The sequence below is a fragment of the Semicossyphus pulcher genome, unplaced genomic scaffold (genome assembly GCF_022749685.1).
Source record: "Semicossyphus pulcher isolate SPU_LCO1_2020_fin unplaced genomic scaffold, fSemPul1.0.p SCAF_11, whole genome shotgun sequence".
Taxonomy (NCBI): domain Eukaryota; kingdom Metazoa; phylum Chordata; class Actinopteri; order Labriformes; family Labridae; genus Semicossyphus; species Semicossyphus pulcher.
Window position 1 is genome coordinate 16,947,053 of NW_027211615.1, and position 13,973 is coordinate 16,961,025.

Genomic DNA, 13,973 nt, shown 5'->3' on the forward strand with positions numbered 1-13,973 from the left:
TTTTACTGTCAACAGAAAGTGAAACTTAAAGCACTTTAAAAACGTCCCCACGTCGTGACGGCGATGACTCCAAGAACGATGATTGGCCGCCTGATTGACACACCATCAAATTGATGAACACTCAAACCACAACAAAAACTAAAAGAAAAAAAAGAAAGCAAACTAAAGAAAAAGAACAAATAAATAAAAGAACAAATAGTGGCTTTTATCTGTTTGGTCCACCAACATTAGATGCACAGTTAATGTGTATCATCTATTTCACACTTTATTTATTCTATAAAAAGAGACAGAGTGGTCAGTATACTTCACTTGTACTCATCAGCTCAAATTAAATAAATATTTAAATAGGCAGGGTAAAATATTTCATTATTTCACCATTTTCTATTATACTATTTCCTTTAGTGCCTGCCACATCTGACCAACATCTCCTTATAGTTTGTTCATTCCTGTCCCTTTGACCTGCAGGCTGTTGCAAATTAGAACCGTGCTTTGTCACTGTAGATTCTTCCATCTGTGTGTAACAGCCTAAAGGTGGTCTAATATTTTAGTAGCACAGCCTGTTTAAACGGTATATTTATATAGCAAAGCCAGCAGGGTGCAGCACTGTACAGCTTTTATGACCATACTGTGACATCTAAGCCTTCTGAAATAACCCATATGAGAGTTGGATACATTAAGACACATGAGAAATGTTGAAAAATCACTGTATGTGGTTTATTCTTTATGGGGTATATAAATATTTTAGATTCCATAGTTTAATGTTCAAGGTTGTCATTATACAACACAGGATTGGATTCCACACTACACACACAAACATGTATAAACATGTATTCAAAACTTAACTTATAATAGTATTGAACAATAACATAGTCAATTAAATAAAAAATAAAAAAGTAGCACTAAGGGAAGAAATACATGGGCAAAAACTAGAGTTATATTAAGTAGGATGTACAGTGACATAAGCACATAAAAACACAGAAAGCTTTAATATAATGTAATATATGGGACATCAGCGGTCCCAAGTTTCAAGAAATAAGACGTTATCTGAAATAAGAATCAGAGGATGAAAGTCGTCTTATTAATCTGGGATGATTAAAAAGGGTTAAAAAGGTTAAGGTTCGACAGTTATTGTAACAAAGGTGTTGCACAACTTCTGTTATGTGCAACATCTTTATGATTAAGATAAGAACACACACACAAAATAAACAAGTTTTGGCGCTATCAGGCCTGAGGCAGCACTGATTACAGTGATATCACAGTCAGTGTCAGTACAAGCAACAGCAAGATCAAAATCAACACTTCTATGATGAGCAGTTATAATGGTATGACCGAAGCCACAATCAGACATTATCATAAGTATTAAATGGTCCTAATAAATTAAGTAGAGCTCTAAAAACAATGTACATAGTGTGTGTGTGTGTGTGTGTGTGTGTGTGTGTGTGTGTGTGTGTGTGTGTGTGTGTGTGTGTCTGCTCTTGTTTCCTGTTTGTCTGCAGGTTTGAAAAAGCTGCTGTCCCACCATTAAGCTACAGGAAGTTACAAGACAAAGTAACACATACATAATAACAGCAATAAGTCCCAAATATTGGGAGCTCATTTGTCCTCTCATCAAAAAGTAGAAAGGTTAAGACATTACAAGCTGATTTTAACTTTAAGTTAAACTTTTAACTTTAACTTTGGTTTTAAAGACTTATCATCTTCCTCTATCAAAGGCAGGTACATTTTTTAATTGTCTGCATAAAATTTCCCTTAGGGAAGCATACAAAGAGAAAAAGGATCGGGCCAAGAATAGAACCCTGAGGAATCCCTGTGAACAGATCCACAAGTGTTTCAGCAAGCTTTGTTGTATGAAAATAGTCCCACCATTGGAAACGTTGGGCCTCTCTGAAGGAAACAACATGGCCATTCAGTTCAGTTTCACAACTTCAAGATGAGCTGTATTTTTAACATTTCAAAAATAAAGCAAAGAGAGACCTTGAAACCAAAAGACGATACAAGTTTGGCTGTTGTGTCCAATGTCATTCACCAGTTTGTGCAGAGTCTCTTCTCCATGTTGTTTTTCACTCTTGTGTCAGGCTTCTGTGTGGCTTTCTGCAGGGGGCGAGGCAGCTCCTGGTGGCTCGACGTTGTCTCCTTCATGTCTGATGGTGGTGGAAAAAAAGACTTGTGTTGATCTGAGTGTGCAACATAAGGCTCTCTGTGTAATGACATGCAAAGTCTGTAGGAGATAGGGAAAATGCAGCTTAAGAGGAGCCGCTGAGATGGTTTTGATATGAGATTCAGTCCTTTGAGGCGGCTTCAGTAGCATCTTTGAACAGAACACAAACATTAATTATGTCAAAAGAGGGATTAAAGCTTTTTTTGCAATGTGAAGTGTTTGATATATTCAGTTTTCCTGCTTCAATAAGAATAAATAAAAATGGACTTAGCCATACATATATCTGTTGGTTGAGTATTTTTACAAGCAGTGGCAAACTTTAGCCAGAAGATGGTAATCAGGTTTCAAAAGTCCATCTGTTCAATTCAGCAAATGGAAATATCCTAATAGAGAAGTTTCAGAGGCTGATTTGGCCTCCAGCCTAACTTTTAGATCATGCCAGCTCTGCAGTGCATCAGCAGATTTAAAGGACGGAGCCAACAGTTAACACAAACAGATGTCTCAGTCTAACTTCCTGGTCTTGTTTACGACGATCGAGATTATATCAGACGTGTTTGATTCTGAGTAAGTGAGCAAAGATTTATTTATAGAGCGCTTTTTAAAAACAAACTGTTTCACAATATAGGCATAAGCATAAAATATCAAGGGGGGTCTAATTGTAAGTTGTAAATTACACAGAGAGCCTTATGTTGCACACTCAGATTAATTTTTCATACCCAAGTTACTAAGTAACTTCACATAAGGCAGCAAATTAAGATCCAAATATCATAAGATCATAAGTAAAACCAAGTCCAGAATCCAAGATAAGGGTAAAAGAAATGATCAATCCAGCTGATATTCAAGTCAGTTAAAACACAATAAAATGTATCCACATCCACTGTATGTTTCGTATGCCATTCTACAGTAAGAAACATAGACAGTTTACAATATAATTTTTCACCCTAAACCTAAGTCTAGTAATTACAGGTTGGAAGATATGTCATGCATGGGTTAATACAAGAACAGTAAGTAAGTTTTTGCAACAACTGTGGTGTATCAATCATCATTATTTTTGAATGAATGATGTTCATGTCTTCTTCATGTGTAAGCAGGGATTGAAATTAGGTTTTTTACACACCTGCCACCGCAGCAGATGACTGAATGTTTCAATCAGCCCTCAATTATTTGGTCTGCCACTTCTGAAATGCGTTTGGAATTGTAAACACGTGACAGGATAACTATGAAACATTGCACTTAACCTTAATCCCTGACTTAATTAAGAATTGCTGTCTTAAAGTAATATTTACTTAAATAAGAATGCCTACCTTTGTGCCATGTTGGCAAGTGACCTAAAATTTTAACTCCTCATTTGGCAGGTGCTCTTTTAATTCCCTGTATGTTAGTCTGCAGTTAAAGGGAGTGGCCAAATAACTTTTCCAGTCACAGCAGTGCACATGTGCCGTGTTGAATCCCGAGTGTTATTATAATGATTTACCAAGCACTAATTATTCATGACTTCATCATGTTTATGGCCCTTCAAAATAAATCAGCCCTTCTGTCTCCTTAGGATATTTGTATTCAGAAAAATTAAAATGCAAATAAGATCATAACTCTGGTCTTAATTTCTTTTGTAAATGACTTAGTTGGGGAAATAATATTTGTATGGTTTATGTAAGTAGAATCAACAATGGTCGCATGTGATTTCACAATTAGGCCAAGATTAAAAATAAAATGATAGGACCAAGAATAGAACCCTGAGGAACTCCACAAGGGAGAGGTGCTGTGGAGGATGCAGAATCACTGTAGCAAACCGATAAACTTCTGTGAGATATTGACCACTCCAAAGCAGTACATGGTGTCAGTAGCTGGAAAAAAAGCGTGTTAAAAGAGTGTTAAAACTTTTGAAAAGTGAAGGTTGCTGTGAACTGGAACACCTCAAGAACATGTATGTCTAAAGAAGATCGAAATTGTTTGAGAACAACTTTCTCTACAATTTGTCAGAGAAACAGAGAACCCTGAGATGTCCGCAATCAAGTTTTTAAATTGTCGCAAAAATCATGTAAAAAAAGCATTGAGGGATCCATGTGTGAATTCATGATTGTTTATGTACCCTTACCATAAAATGCTATGGTTTGTGCTTAAGGAGTTTAAGCAGGGCCTCTCGACCAAATAAAAGATCTTAGAGATAAGAATCTCAAACCACGCACAGATTGAATGCTATTAAAAGGTCAGAAATAAGAGTGAGGCCTTAAAGAGCATTAAAGTAGTTACAGATCTTAATATACAATTATAAACATGCTGGAGGCCAGAGTAAAGGGGCGAAGATAGGTACTAAACAGTGACATGTCTTGATGGCGTTTTAAAGCCAAGCAGACTTTTGTGTGCACTCTGTATTTCATTAATAGATTGATGGTTCAAAAGGAAAGTCCACACTCAGAGTGTGAAGACAAGAGCATGTAAACGGGTCTCTGTTTCTTTAAAACTTGAAATATTTCTTAAACTATTCCTCTAAAATGGTTAAAAACTTAAATCACTATGTTTCTTCAGGGGCTAAATACATGAAATGTTTGATCTACCTGCCAAGCTCAGGGAACAGCCAGTTACACACCGTTTACATCTACTGTTTCCTCTGCCTGCCTCATCCATCCAAGGTGAAAACAAAGCAAACTGACACTGGCAGAAATGTTTGTGTATGAGCTTATAGAATTTAACAGTATTATCAGAAATATCAGGCTCTTGTTTAGTTTGGATCGAGTGATGATAACAGGATTATTGTGAAGCCCATTGTGTGCTCTTCAGTTACTTTACTCAGCGGTGAAGTGAATAGAGTAGCGTCGAAGCAAAAAATGTAACAGGTGTGGGTGTTTTTCTGTGACAGGCAACACCTCCAGTCTTTTGGCAACACAACTGAGATGACAAAGTGAAGCTGACAAATGTTTACCTGATAACATTTCTTCAGGGAGGTTGAATTGAGATGCATTATAAGAAACAGGAAGTAAAGGAATCGAGGATAAAACGGACCAGTTCTTGAACATTTGCTGTTATAATGGACTTAAGTTGTTCTGCTGTTCTGGAAGCACAAATTGTAATTCTAGTGCAACACTCAGTAAAATGCAAAATGTAGTGAAAAGTATGTCTTATGAATAACATTATGACATTATGCAAATTAAAGATTGCTTTGCAAATTCACCGCTCAGCTGCAAAAAAAAAAAAGGACAAATACGACTAAGCAACAATTACAGCAAACAACACTTCCTGTGTGCAAATGCTGTAAAGAGCAGATGTTGACCTTTGGATGTTTTCCACAAGTAATGGGTTTAGAAAGACAAAGTCAAGTGGGGAAGAAGAGTTTCTCATGCATTTGGTCCTTTGATATGAATGGCAATGAGATAAGAAAAGATGAGAACAGAGACGCAATGACGCAACCCCGCGCTCCTTCACACCAGGAGTCTGATCTCTTCCTCTTAACACGCTCAATTATTGCAAAATGTGATCTTCTGTCATCTGGGCAAAAGCAACATGTTAGATTAAAAGTCAGAGCTTTGGAGGCACAAACTCATACACACACACATGCGCGCGCACACACACACCCTTGCGCACAGTCACAGACATTGCCCTCAGTTATTATGCATTCATAAATCAAAAGGTTGTGACGGGAATTAATCTAAAACGATGGTGAGTGTAAGTCACCGGATGCAAATATGACAGCTTTATTAGAAAACTAGATTGCTTGAATTTGTCTGAATTAATGTGACACTTTTTTTGATTAAACAGCACCCCCCACCCCCAACCCCACCCACGCTTTCTTAGTGGGGGCTGAAGGGGGAGGTGAAATAGGCATCAGCACAAAAAACAGAGGCGGTCCATTCTGACTTTTTTTTTCAGTAGTCATGGTAATGCACACACAGCACATACTTTTTAATTGGGTTTAACTGTGTTTATATAATGACGATGGATTTGTCCTCTAACCTCAAAACATACACTATAGCTGTGTCCCAATTCAGGGGCTGCATCCTTCGAAGGGTGCATTTGAAGGCCAATTGTGTCAGTCCCAATTCAGTGGCTCCTTCAGATGCAGCCAACAAATGCGCCCTCCTTTTCCCGGGTCCCTCGGGTGCATCCTTCGCAGCCCAACGTATCCCAAGATTCATTGCGCATCAATTCAAACGAGATGGCGGACTCTTACGCGCAGACGAAAACACTTCTAAATGTAAAAGTTTCCCTTGAAACTAATTATCTTTAAAGTAATAGGTTAAGTTACGCAATGTTGTTTATGCAAGCTAGTTAGCCCTAGCAACAGCGTTCGGTGATGCTAGGGTGAGGGCGGGAGCAGCTGGTGACACAAACAGGAAGTCAAGTTCAGCTTTAGCGGTCTACGCAGGCTACAAATGAATCATCCTCAGTAGACCGCCTCCTTCGAGGGCTGCAGCCCCTGAATTGAGACACGTTTTATATGAGAGTGTTTTCAGCTAAATACCTAATTGCTAAAAGAGACATGATATCATGCTAGGTATGATAGCAGGTATCTTATAATGATGATGGTATTAGACGAACAGTAAGGAATCACATAAACATTTATGTTTGCAACATTTGAATATTCAGCAAAATTTCAAAATAAAAGCCTTCTAACAGAAAACTTGTCTGTTCATTTATCCATTCTCTACACCGCTTATCCTTTTCAGGATCACATGGGGCTGGAGCCAATCCCAGCTGTCATTGGGCGAGAGGCGGGGTACACCCTGGACTGGTCGCCTGTCAATCACAGGGCTGATACATACAGACAGACAACCTTTCACTCTCACATTCACACCTACTGGCAATTTTAGAGTCACCAATGAACCTAACGAGCATGTCTTTGGACTGTGGGAGGAAGAGAAATCGTTTCAGGAAAGGAACATCTTTAAGAGGCAAAGATTAAACTATAAGTGAGGTTTTCTTTCTGTCACAAATAAACAAACCCGGGCGTGATCCCCTGGTCCAAATACATGTGTGTAAAACATGAGAGGGGAGGGGGCTGAGGGGATTAAAAGGAGAAAATATATATCAGTGGGAAAAAAAGGAGATGCAAGTCAGAGGTGATGTGATATATTTATTGAAGAGACAAGTTTTGAGGTGATGCTGGAAAATAGGGAGTGACTCTGCTGATCTGTCTGGATTGAGGTTATTCCACCTTTAGAGATGAGGAGAGGAGGGGAGGAGAGGGGGAGAGGGGGAGCGATAACCAGCCTGCCGCAGGGAGAGTAAAGCTAAGTGGCAGCTAACGACAGAATGCAGATCACAGGCGGACGTGTGCAGCTAGACTGTGGCCTGGAGGTTTGAGCGGCGGAGTTTTGTATTCGATACAAACAGGCTTGTAGAGCCAGCACGGGGACTGCAGGGTGTGTGTGTGTGTGTGTGCGCGTGTGTGTTGGATGTAAAGGCTAAAGAGTGCTTTGGGAGTGGAGCCAGGAGGGATGTTGCAGCAGCCCAAGCGAGATGACTAAAGCATGAAAGGAGGGTTGGGTAGAGTCCCTTGTGAGGGAGGGGGTGGGGGTCTGATACACTGGATGGTGGAGACTGCAAACCTGCAGCAGCACATCGACTATACACTGTGGTACAGTACTTCTTTAGATCAAAGCAACAAAACACAACCACACTCTGTATTTGTTGTGTATTTTCTTTGAAGCTTAACTATCTAAAAACCACAATCAAGCTAAGGATGTCGAAACCATATCGGAGCATGAGCCACATCTTCGTTAAGTTAATGTAAGAGAAGTTACAGATTTACAGAAGTCTTGTGTTGGTGTAATAAATGTGGGCCGGTTACAAAAACATCTTAAATGTTAGACAATAAAATAATAATTCTCTTTTTGTCTCTGCATTCCCAAATGGCGTGGGAGCTTCGACTGATCATTTACTCTCTTGTTGGATTCTGCTGTGCAGCTGCTTTGAGTATTGGTGTGTTCAAATGTGTATGGGTGCGTGCTTGTGTGTCCGTTCCCCACACAACCACTTCGCAGCAGGAGGCAAGCTTCTTAAAGAAAACACACAACATCAAGCGGGAGTGAGATTTGCTTTGTGTGTGTGAATGTAAGTCGCAGTGCTCATGTGCTTTAAGTCTGCGTAAATGCAGCTTCTACCTTTGCAGTCTTCCAGGTGTGTGTGTGTGTGTGGGTGCATGCACATGTGTGTCAGAGTGTTTCCATGTGTCTCACTTGTGTGTGTGGGTTGTTGTGTGTGATAGTCATGGGAGTGCGATTCCTTTGATCACGACAGCAGCATGGAAAAACAGATTACCTTTCAGCGCCGCGGTGACAGAATAGCGCTCTCAGGTTGACAAACCTCAGCAGCAAATTTAATATCCTTCTCATTTCTCCGACAAACAGCGCGCTACAACAGGTTGCACAGGAAGCTGAATTGAATTTGTTTGTGAAAATAATGTTAAATAGTTTGACAAAATCTTTCTTATTACTTCCTTTCAGAAAAATAGAGAATGCGATGCTGTATTTTAATTCTAAGAAGATTGAACCACCACACTAATGGATCCTCAAACCATTGGTACAGCACAAGTATGATGCTAATAAGATGCTCATATTAATATAGCCTACCACCAAAGCCAGTCTCTATAAGATAGTGCACAACAGAAACAGATAAAAAAGGTTAAACAAGTTTTAACAAGCTATTAAAGCATCACTTCTCTTTCATGCATGTGTAGCACAGTATGGGTTAAGGTGTATGAGTACTCTAGCACCCATCCAACTGTAAAACTTGTAAGACAACATTAGCTCTGGAGGTGCTGGCCAGGCTAATTGCCTTTGTTAACAGTCTTTATGCTAAGCTTAAACAGCTAGCTGTTAGCTCTTGTTCTATATTTAGCATACAGACATGAGAGTTGCAGTGTTGGGGGTAACGCGTTAGAGTACTCTGATTACTTTTTTGTTGTAACGAGTCACATAATGTGTGAGTTATTCAATTGAAGTAATCCCTTATTTAATTACTTTTTCATAAAAACTTGTCCGTTACTGGAAAAAAATTCTGTATTTCCCCTTTCCTTTTGTCACCACAAAAACAGAAAATCCCCAAAGCACTCTTTCTCTCACTTTCTCTCCTACTTCTTGGCAGGTAGCTGCGCACCAGCAGAAGGTTAACACAGCTGTGTCAGTGCGCATGCTTAGCTAGCTAATTCAACTAGCGAGATGGCAGAGAGGACAGCATTTACTTCTCGAAAAAATTCCCATTACTTTGAATGTTTGAGCAAAAGGGGCAAGAACGACATGACGGTGAATGTAAGCTCTACTTCAACTTTGAAGTAGCATCTGCAGCTAAATACAGCTCCGCAACACTGGTGGGACTAAGAGCCAGTGTTGTTGTCATGGAAACAGCTGTGCCAAATACTGTATGCCTCTGCCCAGTTCACTGTCTTGTAAGCATAAGAAAGATTGATTGTTAGCATAATACAGAGCTGCAAATGTTATATTGCATCAGATTATGGGCCATAAACTAATCTATGCAGTGACGGTAGAGTCAATTCACTCAAAGGTAGATGACCAGTAGGCTACATCTGTCCTGATGTTATAACCGACATGCCTAACAAGTCCCAAAGGAGGTTCTAATTTTTCCTTTAATTTTTGAACCACACTGCAGCTCCTGTAGGAACAAAAACTTAAAACTTAAACCTTAAAACAACTAGTATCTGTTGTTAATATTCACCAAAAGTTTTTCTGCATTGTAGAAGAACACAGCAGTGAAGGTGCTAATTTGGAGTTATAGCTTCATTCACCTTGTATCATACCTTGTTTAGAGCGTAGCCATAATTGGAGGTCTTGGTAATTTTTGCATCACAGCATGAGCAAAAGCAACTGCACAACGGGCCAAAGGTGCTTTCACACTTACATCAATATTAAAATTGAGGACTGGAGATGGAGGATTATATCTAAGGGTTTCTTTTTGTTTTGGAATAACCTGCATGAAGCCAAGTCCAGTTCACAAATGACTACTGTTGGGGGAGGGGAAGATGCATGTACAGTAAACAGCTTATTGTGATTATTACTCAGCAGGATCATGGGCGACTAACCAGATCTCTGTAAGCACCGTCTGTACACACACTCAGGGGCTTTTGGCAACATGAAACTCATCATGGGGTGAGTGTGATCAAAGGTTGATGATCACTGCTGATCCTGAAATCTGTTTTGGATTTGTAGGAAGCCGAAGATAGAAGATATCAGAAGATGTAAGATATAACTTTATTTTCCCCCAGGGAAATTGTTGTGCTGCAATTCCAGTGCGAAGTAGGAAAGAGAGAACATATAAATGGTGTGATAAAAATAGATAAAACGCAGCGGTGTGAAATAGAAAGGTATAAAAAGGTGTTGTATGTCAGATTGTTATTTAATGTACATGCGAGGATTAGAAAGCAATACATAATATATCATCAAGCAAGGAAAACTCTGCAACACACAGACCAAACCCGCACAATAAAAAATCACCACATGGCTTTACACATGATTCTAACATGATTAAAAGCATGACCTACAAGAGACCCTAAATATGTCCCCGTGAGTCAACGTGTAACAACGCCAAAGTCCACTGTTCGAGAGGTGAGCAAATTCACACACACACACACACACACGCACACACACACACACACACACACAAACACACACACACACACACACACACACACACACGCGCGCGCACGATCACACACTCACATTTCCATATACATTGAACTAAAACTGATTCTGAAGGCCCTATCAAAAGTTGGCAACCTCTGTCACTTGTTACACATGCTGTTACGACATTTTGGATCTGGCATCCCATTGAACCCTCATCAGCTGCAGATGTCTCATCTTGTCTACACAGGGGGAAGGATTAGGATCTAAATCTGGCAACCCAAAGGAGGAAGTATGCAGCTCATTTTTCGAACATAAGAACTGCTTCAATTTGAGTTTTGTAACTTGCTCTTCTTTCACCTGCCAAGGAAAATTTCCACATTCGCATATGTCCCAGACGAGGTTTTCTGGCAGGTTGCCTCTAGTTTTAACAAATGTCTTCCATTTTTAAAAATTCTTTTAGAGTATTTTATTCTTATGTTTAGCAAAAAAAAGCTGTTTCAGACACAATGGTTTCTTTGGAAAACTTTTAAGTGACATTTTACCAACACATAAATATAATCCTCATTAGATCACCTCATATTTAAGGGAAATAACTTTGTGCTTTATGTTTGAAAGGCTGACCTTTTATTTCAGTCCAAAATATATTTTCCTTCACCTAACCAAGAAGTTTTTAGAGCCTAAACCTTTCCTAATGGCAACATTTCTAGCACCCCGTTAATTAATGTAAACGGTTGAAGTTCGCCAAGCCATTTAGACCGCTTGGTTTGGGTTTGCTTTAGATTGTGATTTTTGTGATAATAGATACGCTCTGTAAATTGCATTACTTTACTAAATAATCCAATCGCACTTTCTCCAGGCATCTTTGACGCTCTTTATACAATGGTGCCTGACCTTCTAAAGGGTTGTAGGGCAGGCAGGAAATATACTTGAAAGTCACCTATTTTGTGACCTGTCAAACTGTTTTTTTTCTATGTATATAAATGTGTTTCTCTGAAACAATTTCTTCGGTTGAATGTTCCTGTGAAAGTGAAAGAATCAGTAATCTTCTCCCAGTTCAATTGGCCATATAAAGCTTTTCAAAAATGAAATCCGTCAAGTGTAAAAATGCAAGCAGACTGAAGGTGACATCTGTCATCACTGCACTGTTAAATGATCTAACCCTAACTTGTTTCTTGGTGAATGTGTCAAACAAAAAGTTTGTCTCAGAGATAAAAGTTAAGACACAAGAATATGTGTCATACCTGGTGCCGATGTGTGTGGCTGTAAACGTGTGTGTGTGTGTGTGTATCCCCCACCCCGCTGTGGTTTAGTCCTGTATAATGCACCTCACCCGAGGGCCAGGGTTTCCAGGTTGTGTAAATAAATTAAAGCAACAAATTATGTTTAAAAGCTTTTCCCTCAGGCCAGGGAAAACCAAGATCCATTATTCATGGATTTTACTGCCGGGAATCTAAAGGTAGGTGTGTGTGTGCGTGTGTGTGAGTGTCTGTGTGTGTGTGTGTGTGTGTGTGTGATGCTATTCTATTGTCAATTATTTGAAAATTAATTGCCCTAACCCAATCACATTATCTCCTAAGTGAAACTGAAAACTATACATTTTGTAACAACCCACAAGAATGGATGTTACCCTTGTTTCTTTGTGCTGTAAATGGAGAGAGTCTTGCACTGTAATGCAATACAATATTGAAAGCTGACAGTATCTGCATAATTAAAAACCATGATACCCAAGTGTGGCAATATTTTCCTTCTTGTCCCATTTGAAGTTTTTATGGACTTTAAATGTTTTGTTATTAAATATCAGATATCTGAGGGGAGTCATTGGAGCAAAGTTGGACACAGGAGCGGAGCAGCAGGCTTTTCAGATCAGCTGACTTATAATTCTGCCAGCTTGTCCTGGTCCAAACAAGGATCTCCAGCAACATGTAGCTGGTATAATTCCAACAGGAGCCTTACACATGACCGCACCATCATGGCTATACTTTTCCCTTCTGTGTGTGGACTGTGGAATATTTACACTTAAACTACTTCTACTAGTGCTGCTTCCTCTTCCTCTAATTATAAATATAATTTATGTATCCACACCTTTCACTCAGATGAAGCTAACTGTAACTGCAAGTAGTAAAAGTTAGCATACTGTAGCTTAGCAAACAGCTAGCCTGTTTCTGTCAAGAGGTGACAAAATAAGCCTGGCAGCACCTCTAAAAGTAGTTTTTGTGAACCATTTGCAACTCACTTCCTTAATCTGTGAAAATACAATGGGTAAATAGTTTGATAAGCAGTGTTGGCTAGCGTTACTTTTAAAAGTAACTCATTACAAGATTACTGCCATTAAAGGTAACGTTACGTTACTGCGTTATACCTACTGAGAAAAGTAATGCGTTATATTTCTTTTACATTACCACAAATTAACCCCCCTTTGTGACTTGTTACGCATGTTGGTGATATTGTCAGGACAGCGTGTAGCCTGTACGCCTACCTTTGATTGCTTTGACTCTGTTGCAGCCTTGTTTACGGTTTAGCTGCAGATGCTTCTTCACATCTGAAGTAGAGCTCTTTACAGCTGACAAGAACTTATCCTCCACAAATGCTGCTCTCTCTGCCATCTCGCTAGTTGAAATAGCTTGCTACACTTGCACACTGACAACTGTAGGTTGTAATTGGTACGCAGCTAACTGCCAAGAAGTAGGAGAGAAACAGAAACAGTGCTTTTGTTTTTTGGGGTGACAAAAGGAAGGTTGGTCTACGTGCTAAGCTGAGCTAAGTGGCTGCGTTAGCGTACAGACATGACATTGGTATCAAGTCGTACAGTCCTTGTACAGTCCCTACAGTCCGCATGTTACTCATACGCATAATTTTTCGTGTCACAAACTTCCCTTTGTTTTATTTTTGTACAATCAAACCAGGCAGTTAAATTAGCAATAGATCACCGCCAGTTAGCCAACAATTCTGTGCTAAATCATTATCTGGATGCAGCTGAGCTCCCAAACAAACCATTACCAGAGTGAAGCCGGTGTTCATTTGCTGTTCATTTACTTTAAATGTGATGAGATGGTGTACTGGAGAGGATGGAGTGTTTGCTTTGATGAATCAAAGGGCTTTTTCATTAACGCCTCTCAGAGGATAGTCAGCTTATGTTAAGGGATTTCAAATCTGAGCTGCTGTATACTTTAAAGAGATTTTCAGTTGTGTCATCTGACCAAGAATCTTGCTTAGCTTATTCTAGGTGGATGTTTATTTCATTC